General features: G+C 42.5%; 1 protein-coding gene across 2 annotated transcripts in view; it reads right to left on the bottom strand.

Moving 5' to 3' along the window:
* The window catches only part of ZNF793 (zinc finger protein 793), an 83,109-nt gene that overhangs the window by 30,102 nt on the left and 33,163 nt on the right, over positions 1-19,844 (bottom strand). Inside the window, exons 1-3 of one of the 2 annotated variants that reach the window (XM_023742252.1) lie at positions 3,339-3,442; positions 2,460-2,575; positions 1,143-1,283 (exon numbers count right to left, since the gene is read on the bottom strand). The exons of the other annotated variant lie outside the window; for it this stretch is intronic. The gene's annotated coding sequence lies outside the window, so the exon portion shown is untranslated. Of the gene's footprint in view, positions 1-1,142; positions 1,284-2,459; positions 2,576-3,338; positions 3,443-19,844 lie in introns of those variants that run through there. 2 annotated transcript variants of the gene reach the window in all.

Below are 19,844 nucleotides of genomic sequence, written 5' to 3'. Positions count from 1 at the left end.
TGGTGGATTCGAACTGCCGACCTTTTGGTTAGCAGCCAAGCTCTTAACCACTGCGCCACCAGGGATCCCTGAGTAGTGTAGGCGATGGAAAAAAATCGGCTTGGGAAAAAAAGGAACCGCCCAAACTCCTCACTCAGGCAAATGATTTTGGCATGCAAAGCAACGACCTGTCCTTGATTCCGAGCCACTGAGAAACAGAAACCGCCAGCGCTGAAACCTGAACTCGGTCACACCCCACCTGCATGGCCTCTGCAAGGTGTTACCTGCCTTAGCTCTCAGCCTCCTTCGTTCTCCACGATTCCATGGGCACTGTGCTTTGTCTGAACGCCACATAAAGACTGAACATAATACTTTTAAAAACAATGAAAACAGTCTGTTTGCACTAACAATTAAAAATATTGTTTTGGCACTGAACCCTTTCAGTAGGTTAATGGTTAAAATCTTATTTACATTTTATTTGTAATCTTGTCTCAGCCCACCTAATGATCATTTAAAAAAAAAACAACCAAACCTCCTGCCATGGAGTCAAGTCCGACTCATAGTGGACCCTACAGAACAGAGCAGAACTGTCCCATAGGATTTCCAAGGAGCGGCTGGTGGATTCGAACTGCTGACTTTTTTGGTTAGCAGCGGAGCTCTTAACCACTGCGCCACCAGGGCTCCTAATGACCATTGGCTCAACTTTAATTCTAGTGAAGAACAGTGTCTAAAAATGGCTTTAAGTTTTATTCTTGTGGTCGTTGCTGTCGATTTATCTTCATCAAATTGTCCTACCAGGACTATAAAAGGAACCAACTGATAGAGAGCAGATGTGCTCTGGCGCAGTGGTTAAGAGCTCAGCTGCTGGCCAAAAGGTCGGCAGTTGGAATCCACCAGCTGCTCCTTGGAAACCCTATGGGGCAGTTCTCCTCTGTCCTATAGGATCGCTTATGAGTCAGAATCGACTCGATGGCAACGGGTTAACGGGTTTATACCTAAAAAACACATGAAAAGGCAAAAAGACTTTTTTGAATTGGTAACTTCTCGTTTCTTTTCCTACGTAATTTATTTTTCAGTTCAGCCTAGATAAAAATACTTTCCAAAAGCTCTCATATTTTGTTCTTTTCAGCCAAATCTTCTACAATATCAGTTTAGTTACTTACTCAGTAAACTCTTTGTTTTCTAACCACAGGCAAAGTCACATCAGTCCTGGTGGCCATGGAGTCCGAATGGCTTTCCAGAAACCAGGCTCACTCCCAGACGCCGTCGCAGGTGGGCATGTCATTGCCTTCGCCAGAACGACCCTTAAAGAAAACATCAGGAGAAATATGCGTCAGATCCCGACAAGAGCAACACAAGCCACATATTTGGTAACAGGTTCCTTTGGATAAATTTAACACCTGACCCTTTCAAAGCACTTTCATTACTGTGGGGAACGATGAAAAGTTACAGGGGGGAGGTTGGGGAGAAGGTTCCAAAGACAGTTCTGAGATGGGCGTGTTCTGAGGGACTAGACCAAACCGGCTGCACATCAGCTGGGGCGTCACCTGGGTGAAGTATGTTCCCAGCATGCAGGGCTGCAGCCTTAGAGCCTTCACTCTCCCATCCCCCACTTCTGAACTTCACAAGCCTCCTGAACATCAACCCACATGATGTCGCTTCCAATCACAGGCCCCAGAGATCCCTGAAGTCACTGATATCCCAAGATGTCCAACCCTGACCATCAAAGACCACCACTGGTTGGTGACTACAAAGCTCACTAATCCAATCTGACTGCCAAACATTAACTCCGCAGATTCCCAAACACAAACCCACACATCTCCAACGATATCCCAATGACTGGGGATCAATCGCTGATCCCCACGCTCCACCCACCCCCCATATAAACACAATTATTGACAGTCCCAATCATGGATCCCTCCATTCCCCATTCCATGACCTGCAGAAGTCCTCTCAGTCACTAATACTGTCAGATCCCTCCATCTCAATCACTGATGGCCCCGATGAAGAGGAAAATTAGTAACACACATCTTACTTTGATTTTAAAGTTTTTCTTAATCTCGAAACCAAATTATTAACCAGCAAACGTCAGCCAGAAGCTGCTTTATTAAAAACAAAACAAAAAATGTTGCCGTCGAGCCGATTCCGACTCACAGTGACCCTATAGGACAGAGTAGAACTGCCCCATAACGTTTCCAAGGAGCGGTTATGGGTTCCAATTGCCAACCTTTTGGTTAGCAGCCGAGCTCTTAACCAGTCCGCCACACAGCAATGTAAATTTGTCTTATTCTGCTAGAAAAGGATAGTCAAAAAACCATTAACTCCTAACTTAAATCTCAAAAAGTCTCTTCGCTGCAGGTGGGTGAGGAAAAAAAAAACGTTGCTGTCAAGTTGATTTCAACTCATAGCGACCCTATAGGACAGAGAAGAACGGCCCCATAGGGTTTCCAAGGAGCGGCTGATGGATTCGAACTACCCACCTTTTCGTTAGCAGTCAAGCTCTTAACCACAGCCCCACCAGGGCTCCGCCACAGGTGGTTGGAGGGCCAAATTATTAGCAGCCAGGCCAGAAGTAAACTGCTATCAGTTCATCTTGCTAAAGGAGGAAGGCAGAGTTCAATCAGTCATGTTAGGATTAGCCAGTGGTTGATCTTCTGTATTTCTCCCTCCTCGTCTCTTCTCTTTATAAGCCCCATTGTACCTAGCTTCTTTGAGCCAATTGCCTTTTTCTAATCAAAATGGCCTTCCGATATGCTTACAGAGTAACTGCTCAGAATAAACCTTATGTTCAAATTTCGATGAGTTTTTAATTATTTTTAACAGCCCAAAGCATTTCCCCAAACTTTGATCCTCACTGGCCCCCTTAACATTGAATTCCAACGTTTCCACAGTCACCAATTCCAGATACCCAAACTATGACTGCCCACGTAAACTTAGAATCCCCCAATCACTGACCCCTAATGCTCTCCAAATTAGTATCTTACAAACACCCTCCACTTGGCCAAAGACCACCAATAACTGCCCCGCACGCACCCTGCCAATCTAGAAGTTTCAAAGAGCCGTCATTTATTTATTCCCACATACTCCAATCCATCTTTCTCAGAGCGCCCCTGCCACTGACTCCCTCAGACCTCCGCCCGCCACCACGAATGCCCCACAAGGCGTAGACGCTCAACCACTTAACCCCACAGTCCCCTCGCCACTGACCCTTACAGTCACCAGTGATCGACCCCCTCAGGCCACTGTAGTGGCCGGGTCACCATCCTGCACAGTTTCCAATGTTTAACTGTTTATCAAACCGACCCTTCCCATTTATCCTGCATCTACGCCCTTAACCCGAAACTGGTAGCCCTACTCACCGTGGTATCAGTTCTGCCCAACCCGAGTGACCGGTGCGCAGACTCAGTCGCGACTTTGAGGCTGTCGACGGCCACGGCCCACTTCACAGCCTTCCAGAGAACAGGATTCTGGTTTTTTTTTTTTTTTTTTTTTTTTTTTTAAGGTTTAATGAACGGTATGATGGCCGCGCCCACTGAACCATCTGTTTCTGGGGGCGCCCATATTGAAAATTTCGCCGTAACGTGAATGACTAGGCCTTTGCTGGTCCAGAGGATTGGGCTATCTTGGGGCAGGGAGAGGTAAGTGCCCGTGGGTCCTTATACCCAGACGTTGCCGGTGCTCTTACTCAGCATCTTAAAAACTAAAACCTCCTGTGACCAGTATGGCGGCTCCCTGACGCCGAAGCGGGTCTTTGTTCTCCGCCAGCGCGGGCAGGGAAGTAAGATGGCCGCGCACATGTAGCTTGCTTTACGTTTAACGGGCGAGGCCATCTCCTAGGAGGAACTTCCGTACGGCCAGAAAAACTTTTTGGGCGGGCTTTAGGAGCTGAGGAGCCTCGAAGAGACTCGCTCTTCTCTTGAAGAGTCTGAAGGTCTGAAGAAGGGGCGCGACCTCACGGAGAGGGCGGGGCTGTGAGGAAGGGGCGAGGCCACTCAGGGCCGTATACGAAGTTCTTAGGTTGTTGAAAGAAAATGTAGCGAGTAAGCGCCCTGAGTATAACGTCCACTAAAGCAAGGACTTTTGTCTTAAGTGGTTTGCCTCAGAAGCCGACCCGGAGAGAAGGATGTCAGTGCAAGCAGTTTATTTGGCAGGTGCGGCATGGGAAAGTAAGACAGACAAGGAATGGAAACCAGAGTAGCAAATTACCCCTGTGAGCTAAGCGGCTTAGTGTTCTAGGCGAGCTCTGGGAGAATTTGTGGAAACCACCTCTGAGTTGTCTCACTGAAGGGCCAAGGAAGGTGAGGTATTTATACACCAACTCCCATTCCTCATTGGTTGAGGACTACTCAGGAGGCGGTAAAGCCCAAGCGTTTCCATTCTGCCTCAAGGCAGGTCTTAGGCAGAGTTAGGTGCATGCAGTAAGAAGCCGTATGGGAATGGTGAGTGCCAAGGGGAAGTGGTAAGGTACTGACAGCATTCCCTAGAGTTCTGCCTTGAATGCTACCTAGAGCATAGGCATTGGAACAACTCTAGAAATGACTGCCTTGTCTTATGAAAATAGCTTAAAAAAATTAATTTCAACTCATTGTTATACCAGTTGGTATGATTGCTGACCTCCAAAATAGCTTCCCAATGATCCCTAAAACCAAAAAAACCAAACCCATTATTGACAGTATTCCAAGTTATGGTAATCTCATGTGTTACAGAGTAGAACTTCTTCATAGGATTTTCTTGGCTGTAATCCTTATGGAAGCAGATCGCCAGGCCTTTCTTCCACAGTGCTGCTGGGTGGTCTGAACTGCCAACCTTTGGGTTAGTGGTTTACGCCATCCAGGGTCCTTCAGTGACTCCTACCTACATCCTGGTATTCACCCTCTCCCCCACTGTACCAGGGTTGGTCTGTGAAACAATAGAATACAGTAGCAGTGATCACACATCACTGAAGAGATTAGGTTATAAAACACACCTTAGCTTCCCTCTTGAGGGTTCTTTTTCTTCTCTAGGGGAAGTTAGTTGCCATGATAACACTGAGACAGCCTGTGGAGAGGCCCATGTGGGAAGGAACTGAGGTCTCCGGCCAACAGCCCAGGAGGAACTGAGATCTTCCTATAAGCAAGTGGGTCATCTTGAAAGCAGATCTTCCTGCTGAAGTCATGCCTTGAGATGACTGCAACCCCAGCCAATTTCTGAGGGTCAAGAATCTGGGACATTGCAGTGCAACTATTGCCCTGGCCAGTCGTTTGAGTGAGAGACTCAGTCAGAACCACTCAGCTAACTACTCCCAGATTCTTGACCCTCAGAAATTGTAGGCAGTAATAAATGTTTGTTGTTTTAAGCTGCTGAGTTTGGAGTAGATAACTTTGATGCTGTGGTAAAGATGCTGTAATTGATATCTCTGGATTTCTTAAACAAATTCCTAAACTTGTGAGATTGCTGTATCAGATCAAAAGGGTTAGCAGGTTCCTCTTCTCCTGTATGATGGAAAAATTAAAGGTGTACGGCTCTAATAGAATTTTTATTTTAACAAAGAGTTTAACAGTTGTGCCTCATTTCAATTAATACCAGTGGCTTATGTGACGGTGCTCTGAAGTGCTGATTGTATTGAACAGGAACGACCATTTATGGAATGCCTGTCACAAGCCTGGCCTGTACAAGGGCTGCCCTCATTCTAGGACCAGCCACAGCCAGTAAATTTTTAGTCATAAAGGGAGAGGGAAAGAGCCTTGGAGGGTCTTGAGCTGGAATTAAATACTCTGGCTCAGAAATGACATGTGTCATTTCCTTTCACTACTCATATCACATGGCCACCCAACCACATGATGAGCAGAAATGCATTCCTACCACAAGCCTGAATGAGGAGAGCTGGAAATACTTAGGGAACAACATTAAAAACTGCCATAAAGATTGTGAGGACAGTGTTAACATCATTGTCTTATAGAAAAAGAGGCAAAGAGGTGAGGTGACCTGCCCCAAATCACCCAGCTAATAAGTAGGGAACAAAGAATCAGACCCAGGTTTGTCTGTGTTATACAAACGTAAAGGCCCATTACCATTATTATTAAATTTTACTGAGAATTCATTTAAAAACCAAACCCATTGCTGTCGAGTCAATTCTGACTCACAGTGACCCTACAGAACAGAGTAGAACTGCCCCATAGAGTTTCCAAGGCTGTAAATCTTTGTGGAATCAGACTGGCACATCTTTCTCCCATGGAGCGACTGGTGGGTTTGAACTGCCAGCCTTTCGGTTAGCAGCTGAGCACTTAACCACTGCGCCACCAGGGTTCCTTAAAAATTCACTAGAACCTTAATATATCTAAAGCATGAATAGGGAGAAAAGAGGGGATACCATTATAAAAATAGAAGAGGATCCTCAAGGAGCTGAGGTCTGCTTAGGGAAGGAGTAAGTATGTATAAGAGGAAACATGCAAAAGGGATGATTTCAAGAGTACACACTTGTAGGATTCAAGGACAGGCAAAACAAATCTATAGAGTTATAAATCTAAAACAATTGACTAGAGGGACTATTGACTGAAGAGAACTTTTTGAAGTGATGAAATGTTCTGTGTCTTGTTTTGGATAGTGGTTTAATTGGTCTATATAATTGTCAAGACTCATGAAATTGAACATTTATGATCTGTGCATTTATTATGTGTAAATAATACCCTAGTTTAAAAAAAATGATAAGAGTGTTCAGAGTATTGAGTGATCATATGGGCCAGGTAACAGAGAGAATGTGAGATAAGAAGTGACAACACCTTGCCATAGTCTTCAGAAAGATGGGAACCTGCCACGGCCATCAGCAGCACTTATAGCTTATGACAGTGCCCACTCTGCGCAGAGGAATTAGTAAAAGGAGCCTCTGGGCTGACTCATCTCCAACGATTCATGGCTTGACAAGTAAAATGCTCTGGGCTGACCCAGTGTGCCTTGACCGTGAGCTCCCACTTGCTCCTTTGGCCTAGTGCCTTTGTGAGGTCCTAGCTTATAGAACCAGATGTGGTAAATGCTCACCACAGTTTCTATCACAGAATAAAGAGAACTGGTCTCATAATGTTCCCTACCCTTGCCAAACACAGACACACATACAGAAAGAGTAGGAAGTAGGAAAACCTTGGGATACAATTAACAGATCCCGTCTATGACACTTGATCATCCTTTCTCACAGATGAATTCATAAGAAAACAATGCTGGTGGTATCTGGTTATCAACTAGTATTATTACAGTGTCATGGATTGAATTATTTCCCCTAAAAGGATATGTTGAAGTCCTAACCCCAGTACCTGTGAGCATAATCTTGTTTGGCAATAGGGTTTTTGAAAATGTTATCAGTTAAATTAACATGAGGTTATAATCTGAGTTATGTCCTTATAAACAAGAGAAGAGAAAAAGACACACACGAGGGAAATAGCCATATGAAGACAGAGGCAGAGTGAGAGTGCTGCATCTATAAGCCAAGGGTTGCCAGCCGTCATCGGAAGCTAGGGGAGATGCATGGAATAGATTCTCCCTCAGAGCCCTCAAAAGGAATCAACACAGCTGACAGCCTTATTATGGACTTTTAACCACCAGAACTGTGAGAATAAATTCATGTTCTTATAAGTTGCCAAGTTTCTTCTTGTGGTGGTTAATGTTACGTGTCAACTTGGCTAGGCTACGATTCTCAGTGGTTTGGCAGACATTGGACTGATTGTTCTTGTTGTTAGGTGCCATTGAGTTGGTCCCGACTCATAGCCACCCAGTGTACAAAAGAACAAAACACCGTCCAGTCCAGCATCATCCCTGCAACGTTGCTATGCTTGAGCCCATCGTTGCAGCCACTGTGTCAATTCATCTTCTTAGAGTCTTCCTCTTTTTCGATGACCCTCCACTTTACCAAGTATGATGTCCTTCTCCAGGGACTGATCCCGCCTGATAATATATCCAAAGTACAGGAGACAAAGTCTCGCCATCCTCACTTCCAAGTAGCACTCTGGCTGTATTTCTGCCAAGACAGATTTGTTCTTTCTTCTGGCTGTCCATGGTATATCAATATTCTTCGCAAACACCGCAATTCAAAGGTGTCATTTCTTTGGTCTTCCTTATTCTTGGTCCAGCTTTCGCATGCATATGAGGCAATTGAGAAAACCATGGCTTGAGTCAGGTGCACCTTAGTCCTCAAAGTGACATCTTTGCTTTTCAACACTTTAAAGAGGTCTTTTATAGCAGATTTGCCCAGTGCAATATGTCATTTGATTTCTTGACTGCTGTTTCCATGGGCGTTGATTGTGGATCGAAGTAAAATGAAATCCTTAACAACTTCAATATTGTCTGTGTTTATCATTGTTATGGATTGAATTGTGTCCCGCAAAATGTATGTCAACTAGGCTAGCTCATGATTCCCAGTATTATGTGGTTGTCCACCATTTTGTAATCTGATGTGATTGATTATCCTATGTGTTGTAAATCCTAACCTCTATGATGTTAATGAGGCAGGATTCAATCACCAGGATTTGGTTGCATCTTCAGTTAATCTCTTTTGAAATATAAAAGAGACAATCGAGCAGAGAGGAGAGGGACCACCAAGAAAGGAGAGCCAGGAGCAGAGCACGTCCTTTGGACCCGGTGTCCCTGTGCTGAGAAACTTCTAGACCCAGGGGAAGATTGATAACAAGGACCTTCCCACAGAGCCAACAGATAAAGACTTCCCCTGGAGCTGGCATCCTGAATTCGGACTTCTAGCCTCCTCGGCTGTGGATCCTGGTGGCGTAGTGGTTAAGAGCTTGGCTGCTAACCAAAAGGTCGGAGTTCAAATCTACCAGCTGCTCCTTGGAAACCCTATGGGGCAGTGCTACTATCCTATAGGGTCGCTATGAGTCAGAAAGGACTCAATAGCACCCAACAATGACAGACTGTGAGAGAATAAATTTCCGTTTGTTAAAGCCATCCACTTGTGGTATTTCCATTATAGCAGCACCAGATTACTAAGACAAATGATGCTGCTTATTAGTCCAGTTGTGAGGGTTTTGGTTTTCTTGATGTTGAGGTGTAATCCATATTGAAGGCTGTGGTCTTTGATCTTCATCAGTAAGTGCTTCCTCTTTGCTTTCAGCAAGCAAGGTTGTGTCATCTGCATATCACACGTTGTTAATGAGTCTTCCTCCAATCCTGACGCCATGCTCTCCTTCATGTAGTCCAGCTTCTTGGATTATTTGCTCAGCATGCAGATCGAACAAGTATGGTGAAAGGATACAATCCTGACGCTCACCTTTCCTGATTTTAAACCACGCTGTATCCCCTTGTTCTGTTCAAAACGACTGCCTCTTGGTCTATGTACAGCTTTCTAATGAGCACAATTAAGTGTTCTAGAATTCCCATTCTTCACAATATTATCCATAATTTGTTATGATCCACACAGTCGACTGCCTTTGCATAGTCAATGAAACACAGGTAAACATCTTTCTGGTATGCTCTGCTTTCAGCCAAGATCCATCTGACATCAGCAATAATATCCCTCGTTCCCTGTCCTCTTCTGAATCTGGCTTGAATTTTGGCAGTTCCCTGTTGCTGTACTGCTACAATCACCTTTGAATGATTGTCAGCAAAATTTTAATTGCGTGTGATATTAATGATATTGTATGATAATTTCCACATTTTGTTGGATCACCTTTCTTTGGAATGGGCACAAATATGGATCTCTTCCAGTTAGTTGGCCAGGTAACTGTCTTCCAAATGTCTTGGCATAGACAAGTGAGCACTTCCAGGGCTGCATCCGTTTGTTGAAACAACTCAATTGGTATTCCATCAGTTCCTGGAGCCTTGTTTTTCATCGGTGCTTTCAGTGGAGCTTGGATTTATTCCTTCAAGACCATAGGTTCTTGATCATATGCTACCTGCTGAAATGGTTGAACATCGATCAGTTCTCTTTGGTACAGTGACTCTGTGTATTACTTCCATCTCTTTTGATAATTCCTGCGTTGTTCAATATTTTGCCCATAGAATCCTTCAATATTGCAACTCAGGCTTGAGTTGATTACTCTTCTGTAATGTAATCATCTGCATGATGTGATCTGAAGTGATCAGTCAATCAGTTGAAAGGGGAGTTTCCTTGGGGGTGTGGCCTGCCTCCAGTATATCAATGGATGTTCTTGATCTCTCTTGGCCCTCCACTCTTCTCATCATCTGACCTCTTGTTCTTGAGACATAAGCTGGCAGATGTCTTCCACCTGCAGCCTGACTCATGGATCTGGAACTTGCCAGCCCTCCATAATTGCCTGAACTGTCTCCTTGAAGTAAATCTCTCCATGTATATTTATGTCTATATACTTCACTGGTTTTGCTCCTCTAGAGAGCTCAGACTAAGAAACTGGGACTTTGTTACAGCAGCCCTAGGAAACTTTAGACAGACTTATCTCTCTTGGTAGTGTGAATCTTCATCTGATAGTCTCGGACACCAACATATGTAATATATAGTGGTGGAGAGGCAATGAACAAGTACAAAAATAAAAATGAAAACAACAAAACCAAAAAATCTCTCATTCAGAAAAAGAGAGAAAATAAATATATAATAGCCACTTGTCCATAGCAATTAAAAAATACTGTTGGATAGGGAAACCTGGGAAGGTGATGATTTCGTAGGTTGGCCAATATGATAGTCCTTGGCTCTGCCCTCAGGAAAGTTCTTCCTTGTCCACAATTCTCTGGCCATATCTGGAGGGAGTACTGAAGAATTCTTTTCCTGCTGATGGAATTCTGGAGCCTGGGGGTGGGGGGTGGGGGCTTGCTTAGGGATTGAAAAGCCAGCTCTAGAGTTCTTTGGCAATATATGTTCTCTAAAACCTTAGTAGGGTCAATAATGGAATGGTTGTTACCTTTTTTTAAAAAGTTCTTACCAAAGTTAACTTCTGGAACTGTGGAGTAAGGACCTCTAAAACTCTGCTTCTCCATAAAAGCGATAATAACGTTGGCAAAAATTGTCAAAATAAACTTTTTCAGAACTTTGGAAATTATCTAAATGCTTGCAACAGTTTGAGGAGTGCCTATACAAGAAAAATGGCTGAATATTGGTAAGAACAAACAGCTTGATGCATATTAGTTTATGCTTGTGGAAAAAGACAGTCCAAGTGCAACCTACCATCTTTCCCTGTGATTCATGAATCAACCTTGTGCTTAGGACCAGATGTGTTGTTCAGGTTCCATGGATGGGATGTGAGTGTGGGCTGACTTCCTTCCTGTGGCATCTTGACCCAGAACACATCCCATAGCAGATAGGGGTCTGTCATCACACCCCTCCCCCTTTTCCCTGAGGACATGTTAACATTACCAGGAACTGCTTAACTCAGCACGTATGTTATATGGCACCAGGACAAACCCATGCTAGATCTGTTCCTGGAAGGGAGGGAATGGGGTCCTTCACCTGCAGCACAAGAGGGGTGTGTGCAGACCACTCCTTGCATTGGCTGTGGAGACCCACAGGCCATGGGGGACCAACACCCATGATTGAAGCAGATCTTGCTCTGTCTCTTCTCTATGTGAATAAAGTGTTTTTCCAATTAGTGCCTGTGGGAGCTGTCTTTCATGGTAGCATTATTATGCTCTTTGTTATGTGGTGGGTTTCCTCACCTGGAGGTGGTAACAGGTGTCACTTACTCAATAACACTAATCTCAACACCCTTTATCAAGCTCTGCAGTAGGCTTAAAAACCAACAGCCTTCCAACTATGGTAAACCAAACAAAAAACAAAAAACCAAACCCACTACTGTCGAGTCGACTCTGACTCACAACGACCCTGTAAGACAGAGTAGAATTGCCTCCATAAAGTTTCCAAGGCTATAAATCTTTATGGAAGCATACTGCCACATCATTCTCCTATAGAGCGGCTGGTGGGTTCAAACCACTGACTTTCTGGTTAGCAGCCGACTGCTTTAATCACTACACCCCAGTGCTCCTTTCTAACAATGGCTGTTGTTGTTAGGTGCCGTCAAGTTGGTTCTGACTCATGGTGACTCTACGTACAACAGAACAAAACACTGCCCAGTCCTGTGCCATTCTCACAATCATTGTTATGCTTGAGCCCATCGTTGCAGTCCCTGTGTCAATCCATCTAGTCAAGGGTCTTCCTCTTTTTCGATGACCCTCTACATTACCAAGAATGATGTCCTTCTCCAGGGACTGGTCCCTCCTGATAACATGTCCAAAGTATGGGAGATGGTCTCGCCATCTTCGCTTCCAAGGAGCATTCTGGCTATACTTCTTCCAAGACAGACTTGTTCCTTCTTCTTGCAGTCCATGGTATATTCAATATTCTTCGCCAACACCATAATTCAAAGGTATCAATTCTTCTTCGTTCTGCCTTATTCATTGTCCACCTTTCACATGCATATGAGGTGATTGACAATATCATGGCTTGGGTCAGGCACACCTTAGTCCTCAAAGTGACATCTTCGCTTTTTAACACTTTAAAGAGGTCTTTTGCAGCAGATTTGCCCAATGCAATATGTCATTTGATTCTTTGACTGTTGCTTCCATGGGTGTTGATTGTGGATCTAAGTAAAATGAAATCCTTGACAAAGTCAATCTTTTCTCCATTTATCATGGTGTTGCTTGTTAGTCCAGTTGTGAGGATTTTTGTGTTCTTTATGTTGAGGTGTAATCCATACTGAAGGCTGTAGTCTTTGACCTTCATCAGTAAGTGCTTCAAGTCCTCTTTGCTTTCTGCAAGAAAAGTTGTGTCATCTGTATATCACAGGTTGTTATTGAGTCTGCCTCCAATCCTGATGCCATGTTCTTCTTTATATAGTCCAGCTTCTCGGATTATTTGCTTGGATTATTTGAATAAGTATGGTGAAAGGATACAACCCTTTCTTGATTTTAAACCATGCAGGATCACTTTGTTCTGTTGGTCTATGTATAGGCTCCTCATGAGCACAATTAAGTGTTCTGGAATTCCCATTCTTTGAAATGTCATCCATAATTTGTTATGATCCACACAGATAAATGCCTTTGCATAGTCAATAAAACACAGGTAAACATCTTTCTGATATTCTCTGCTTTCAGCCAAGATACATGTAACATCAGCAATGATATCCCTGGTTCCACATCCTCTTCTGAATCTGGCTTGAATTTCTGGCAGTTCCTTGTCAATGTACTGTTGCAATTGCTTTTGAATGATCTTCAGCAAAATTTTACTTGCCTGTGATAGCAATGATATTGTTCGATAATTTCCGCACTTTGTTGGATCAAGTTTCTTTGGAAAGGGCACAAATATGGATCTCTTCCAGTCAGTTGGCCAGGTAACTGTCTTCCAAATGTCTTGGCATAGATAAATGAGCACCTCCGGCCCTTCATCTCATTGTTGAAACATCTCAATTGGTATTCCATAAATTCTTGAAGCCTTGTTTTTTGCCAATGCCTTCAGTGCAGCTTGGACTTATTCCTTCAATACCATTGGTTCCTGATCATATGCTACCTCCTGAAATGGGTGAACATCGATCAATTCTTTTTGGTACAGTGACTCAGGGTTTTCCTTCCATCTGCTTTTGATGCTTCCTGCGTCATTCAATATCGTGCCCATAGAATCTTTCAAAATTGCAACTTGAATTTTTTCTTCAATTCTTTCAGCTTGAGAAATGCCCAGCGTGTTCTTCCCTTTTTTGTTTTCTAACTCCATGTCTTTGTCTTTGCACGTTTCATTATAATATTTTACTTTGTCTTCTCAAGCTGCCCTTTGAAATCTTCTGTTCAGCTCTTTGGCTTCATCATTTCTTCCTTTTGCTTTAGCTACTCTACATTCAAGAGCAAGTTTCAGAGAAAAATCTAAACACACAAAAATAGAGAGAAAAAATAATTGAATCACCAGTTATTCATTACCCAGATTAAAATATCATCAACATTTTGCCAATTTTATCTTAAGGAAAGTAATAAAAAACTAGCACGTAAGAAAAAACTTTTTATCCTGTATGCCCTTTAAAAGTCATATTAGATCATGGTCTACCTAGTCCACCCAAGGTTTAGCAAACTATTCTAGGATAGGGTTTCACAAACTCAACACTATTCACATTTTGGGCCAGATAATGCTTTGTTGTGAAGGGCTGCCTTGTGCATTGTAGGATGATTGGAGGCATCCCTGGCCTCTACCCACTAGATGCCAGTAGTATCCCCCGCCTCCTATTGTGACAAAATTGTCTCTAGACATTGCCAAATGTCTCCTGGAGAATAAAAATGCCCCCAGTTGACAACCACTGACCTAGTGGAATGTACCTTTGTTTGACTGAATTTTACTATTGATTAGGATCCAGACTGTGTAAAGTTAGATGTTAACTTGCAGACGATTTATGTATTTCATATGATAATAATGTCAGTAGATTTTGTACAGAAAAGATAACCTTAAAGGTTATGGTTTTGTGGCCCTGTAGGACATTAACTGGTTTTATATCCAACTTTGCAATCTTATTCCAGCATTCTTTATACCACTGACTTGTATATACCCATTTATCATATTGTCCTTTAACCAACTTTCCAATCATACTAGTTCCCTCATTAATAAGTTAAATGCATCTTTGAATATCTGGAAAAGAGTTATACTTTTTACTTTGTGAAAATTATACTTTGAGATCTGCTTCACCTATTACCCCGTACACACACACAGACTCACACTTTTTTTCTGGTGTATTTTGAAGCAAATTTCAGACATAATGTCATTTCATCTGTTAATATTTCAGTATGTCTCTCTAATTGATAGGGATTTTTTTGTTTTGCTTTTCTGTTTTTTTTTTTTTAAATAGTAGCTTTACCAAGATATAATTCATGTGCCATGACATTCACTCTTTTAAAATGTACAGTTCAGTGGGTTTTAGTATATTCACAGAGGTGTGCAACCATCACCACTAATTCCAAAACATTTTCATCACTGTCTATCCATTAATACTCACTCCTTGTTCCTCCTCCCTGCAAACTCCTGGTAACCACTAATCTACTTTCTTTCTCTATGGATTTGCCTGTTCTGGACATTTTATAGAAATGCAATCATAAGATATGTGGCCTCCTGTGACTAGTTTCTTTCCCTTAGAATAACGTTTTCATGGATCATCTATGTTGTAGCATGTCTCAGTACTTCATTTCTTTTTATACTATTCCATTGTATGCACCCCCTTCCTGATCACACCTCAAGCAGCAGGTATAATGGAGTGATGGAATAGATTATATAAATTTGAATTTGTTATGAGCAAGGCCTCATCTCCTAAGGACTTTCTCCTTCACAAGTTCTGTATTTCTCCTAGAGGTCCCCCAGGAGCAGGGATGTGCGGCTGCTGCCTACCAAGAGGCACCATGCATGGGAGGTGGAATTTCCTCTTGAAAAATGGAGGTCATTCCATTGGCCTTGTTTTCCCAGAACATCCTTCGATTTCTGGCTGATCTGTACTTTCCTTCTAAAGTCCTATGCTGCCCAGTTGCTTTATGGCCTAATATGTGGTCTATTCTGGAGAATGTTCCATGTGCATTGGAAAAGAAAGTATACTTGGCTGCTGTTGGGTGGAGTGCTCTATATACGTCTATGAGATCAAGTTGGCTGATTGTGGCATTTAGATCTTCCATGTCTTTATTGAGCTTCTTTCTGAATGTTCTGTCCTTCACCGAGAGTGGTGTGTTGAAGTCTCCTACTATTATTGTGGAGCTATTTCTCTTTTCAATGTTGTTTGAGTTTGTTTTATGTATTTTGGAGCCCTGTCGTTGGGTGCGTAAATATTTATTATGGTTATGTCCTCCTGGTGTATTGACCCTTTCATCATTATATAGTGTCCTTCCTTATACTTTGTGGTGGATTTTGCTTTAAAGTCTATTTTGTCAGAGATTAATATTGCCACACTTGCTCTTTTTTGATTGTTGTTTGCTTGATATATTTTTTCCATCCTTTGAGTTTTAGTTTGTTCATGTCTCTAGGTCTAAGATGTGTCTCTTGTAGACAGCATATAGACAGATCTTTTTTTCCATTCTGCCATTCTTTGTCTCTTTATTTGTGCATTTAGTCCATTTATATTCAGCGTAATTGTTGATAGGTATGAGTTTAGTGCTGTCATTTTGATATCTTTTTTTGTGTATGTTGTTGACAGTTTCTTTGTTACCCTTAATTTTCTGTCCTGAGTCGTTTTTCTTTATGTATTTTCTTATCATCTTTTTTTTGTATTTGCTGAGTCTTTATGTTTTTCATTTTGATGTGTAGGATTGTTAGTTTCCTTTGCGGTTACCTTAATATTTACTCCTATTTTTCTAAGTTTAAACCACTCTTTTATTTCTTTATATTGCCTTGACTTCCTCTCCATAGGAAAGATCTATGACTACATTTTTAGTCCCTCTTTTTTGTTTTAATGTTGTCATCTTTTACATATTGACATCTCTGTTTCCCTATTTTCAGTGTTTTAGCTTTGATTTATTTTTGTGACTACCCTACCTGGGTTGGTATCTTGTCGCTTAGTCCTGTGTTCTAATCTTGGGTTTTATCTGAAGTTATTGATTTTCTAACCAGAGGACTCCCTTTAATATTTCTTGTAATTTTGGTTTGGTTTTTACAAATTCCCTAAACTTCTGTTTAACTGGAAATGCCCTAATTTTGCCATCATATTTGACAGTTTTGTTGGATATATAATTCTGGCAATTTTTTTCCTTCAAGGCTTTATGTATGTCATCCCATTGCTTTCTTGCCTGCATAGTTTCTGCTGAGTAGTCAGAGCTTAGTCTTATTGACTCTACTTTGTAAATGATTTTTCGTTTACTCCCTAGCCGATCTTAGAATTCTTTGTCTTTGGTTTTGGCAAGTTTGATAATATGTCTTGGTGATTTTCTTTTGCGATCTACCTGTGTGAGGTTCAATGAGCTTCTTGGATAGATATCTTTTCATCTATCATGATCTCAGGGAAGTTTTCTGCCAATAAATCTTCAACAATTCTCTCTGTATTTTCTGTTATTCCCCCGTTCTTGTACTCCATCACTTGTAGGTTATTCCTCTTGATAGAGTCCCACATAATTCTTAGTGTTTCTTCATTTTTAAAATGCTTTTATCTGATTTTTCCTCAAATAAGTTGGTGTCAAGTGCTTTATCTTCAGTCTCACTAATTCTGACTTCCATTGCCTTCAATTCTGCTCCTATGACTTTCTATTGAGTTGTCTAATTCTAAATTTTTATTAATCTTCTGGATTTCTGTTTGCTGTCTCTATGGATTCTTGCAGCCTGTTAAATTTGTCATTATGCTCTTCTATAATCTTCTTAAGTTCCTCTCTTGCTTTTTGTGTTCCTTGGCTTGTTCTGCATTTTGCAAGATCTCCTTCCTGGTCTCTTGAAGTGTTCTGTATATTAATTTTTTGTATTCTACCTCTGGTAATTCCAAGAAGTTCTCGTCCTCTGGAAGATTTATTTTTTGTTGTTGTTTATTTTTAAAATTTTATTGTTGTACTTTAAGTGAAAGTTTACAATTCAAGTTAGTCTCTCATACAAAAAGTTATACATACATTGTTATGAGACCCTAATTGCTCTCCCTATACTGTGACAGCACATTTCTCCTTTCCACCTCTGATTTCCTGTGTCCATTCAACCAGCTCCTGACCCTCTCTGCCTTCTCATCTCACCTCTGGACAGGAGCTGCCCATTTAGTCTTATGTAGCTACTAGAGCTAGGAAGCACAGTCTTCATGAGTATCATTTTTTGTCCCATAGTCCAGTCTAATCTTTGACTGAAGAGTTGGCCTCGGGAATTGTTTTAGTGCTGGGTTGACAGAGAGTCCAGGGGCCATGCTTTCTGGCATTCCTCCAGTTTCAGTCAGACCACCAAGTCTGGTCTTTTTACTAGAATTTGAGTTCTGCACACCACTTTTCTGCTGCTCCAACATGGACTCTCTGTTGTGTTCCTTGTCAGGGTGGTCATTGGTGGTAGCCGGGCACCATCTAGTTCATCTGGTCTCCAGAAGATTTCTTGATTCTTGGTTTGGGGAGCTTGCTAAAGCCATCAAGGTCTGCCTCTTTATGTGATTTAATATTGACTGTTGTCTCTAAGCCATCAATAAATTATATTAATTTATTTTATTTTTGCTCACTGTGTCCTAGCTTCTTGTTTTGATATGCCCAAATAGGCTCTCGTGTGAGCTAGTTTGATTACTGTGCCTTTGAAGCTCTAACGTCCTGTCACCAGGTGGTTAGATCTGTTACTGTGTATGTGAGGCCAGGGGTCTGTTTACTTTTCTTGTATGGATTCAACTCAGGTGTCCAGGTAGTCAGTCACCAAGTGTGTGGTGCAGGTTCTCACCTACAGTCCTAAGTGGGCAGGGGTGATTGGAGTAGGCACAGGTATCTGGCTGCAGTAGGGGGTCACATGCTAAGCAAGGCAGTGGGCTGATGGCTGCTCCTGAGTGTCTGGGAGGAAAGCATCACCCTGTTCCATAGAGCATGTAGGTGGCTGGGTTTTGCAGCCAGACTATGGGCACCCAATGGTGTTGGCTGTAAGGACTGGGAGGCACTACTTATTCTTAAATCCCTGTCGTGGATGGCTAGGTGGTGTGGGTGGAGCCACTAGTCCTCAGGCCCTTGATGTGGGTAGGTAAGGACCCTGCTTAATGGGCAGAGTGGTGTCAAATGTCACAAACCTGCCACTCCACCATATATCTGACACAGTTGAAGTTAGGCTTCATGTATATACCCTGTTGTGCTGTGCTAATGAGAGCCTACACTGTTGAAATGGGCCCACACAGGTGTAAGCAGGGGTGAAAGGCATTCAAAGTTCATTGACCGTTTATGCCTGTGCCTAGGCAAAGGAGCTGTGCCTACCCTGAGTTCTCAGTTTAGGGGAGCTGGCAGATTATTTTTTCCTGTTAATTTGTTCCCTGTCCAAGGCCAGGAGAATAGCTCAGGGCGCGTGACAGGTCCTACTTCCGGCCCAGGGGATGCAGCAATCGCTGCAGCCGGCCCAGGACCCGGTGCAGAGTGGGGAGAGGGCAGGTAAGTGGAAGAGAGGTTCTTCCGAAAGGGGGTGTTTTTTGATCCACACAGTAGGTTGGAAGCATGTACTTGTCTTTTGCTGATTGATTACCACTGTTCACTGGTTCTGGAGGCTTGTAAACTCTTTGCCACTTGGTCTCTCCCGATATGTAAATCGTGTCCTGAGTGCCACAGCTTGCCTCATCGTGTGAGCCAGCTGCAGGGTGCCAGTTCCCACTGGCTCAGGTCTGGCAACTCCTAACAGCGACTGAACCATCTCTTCCTCCCCGGGCTGCTCAGTCCGATTCCTCAACTTTGCTTTTAATGTTCAGGGCCCCTAGATTGTCATATATAATTGATTCACTTGTTTTTTAGGGTCTTTGTTATAAAAGGGACCACAGGAAGCATCTGACTACTCTGCCATCTTGGCCCCGCCTCTCTAATCCTGTCTTATTAATGTAACAAAAGACAACCCATTCCTAAATGGAATTATAACCACAGGCATAGAGGTTAGGATTTACAACACATACTTTTGGGGGACAAAATTCAATCCCTGACATTCCACCCTTTGGCCCACCAAAATTCATGTCCTTGCCACATGCAAAACAAATTCACCCCATCACATCTTCCCAAAAGTCTTAAATCAACTCCAAGTCCAAACTCTCATCTTCTGAATCATCTATGTTGCAGTTTTTGGGCGGCGAAATGAACAAAAAAGACAGACACACACAAAGACAAACAAGACTGCAGCCCTGAGGACTTACAGTGGTTTATTTTTAAGGTCTCCGCCTGGGCATTATTCCAAATATCTGGTCAACATAAGTGGTTTTTCTCCTTCAAAGCACATCAAGACTTTTGTAAGTATCCGAACTTATCTTTTAAGGCTCACAGATCAGCAAGTTCTCAGAGACTCGGTGCTCCCTCCC

This window comes from Trichechus manatus, unplaced genomic scaffold, assembly GCF_000243295.1.
Source record: "Trichechus manatus latirostris isolate Lorelei unplaced genomic scaffold, TriManLat1.0 scaffold00207, whole genome shotgun sequence".
In the NCBI taxonomy this organism is placed as follows: domain Eukaryota; kingdom Metazoa; phylum Chordata; class Mammalia; order Sirenia; family Trichechidae; genus Trichechus; species Trichechus manatus.
This window is presented reverse-complemented; position numbering and strand designations above follow the sequence as displayed.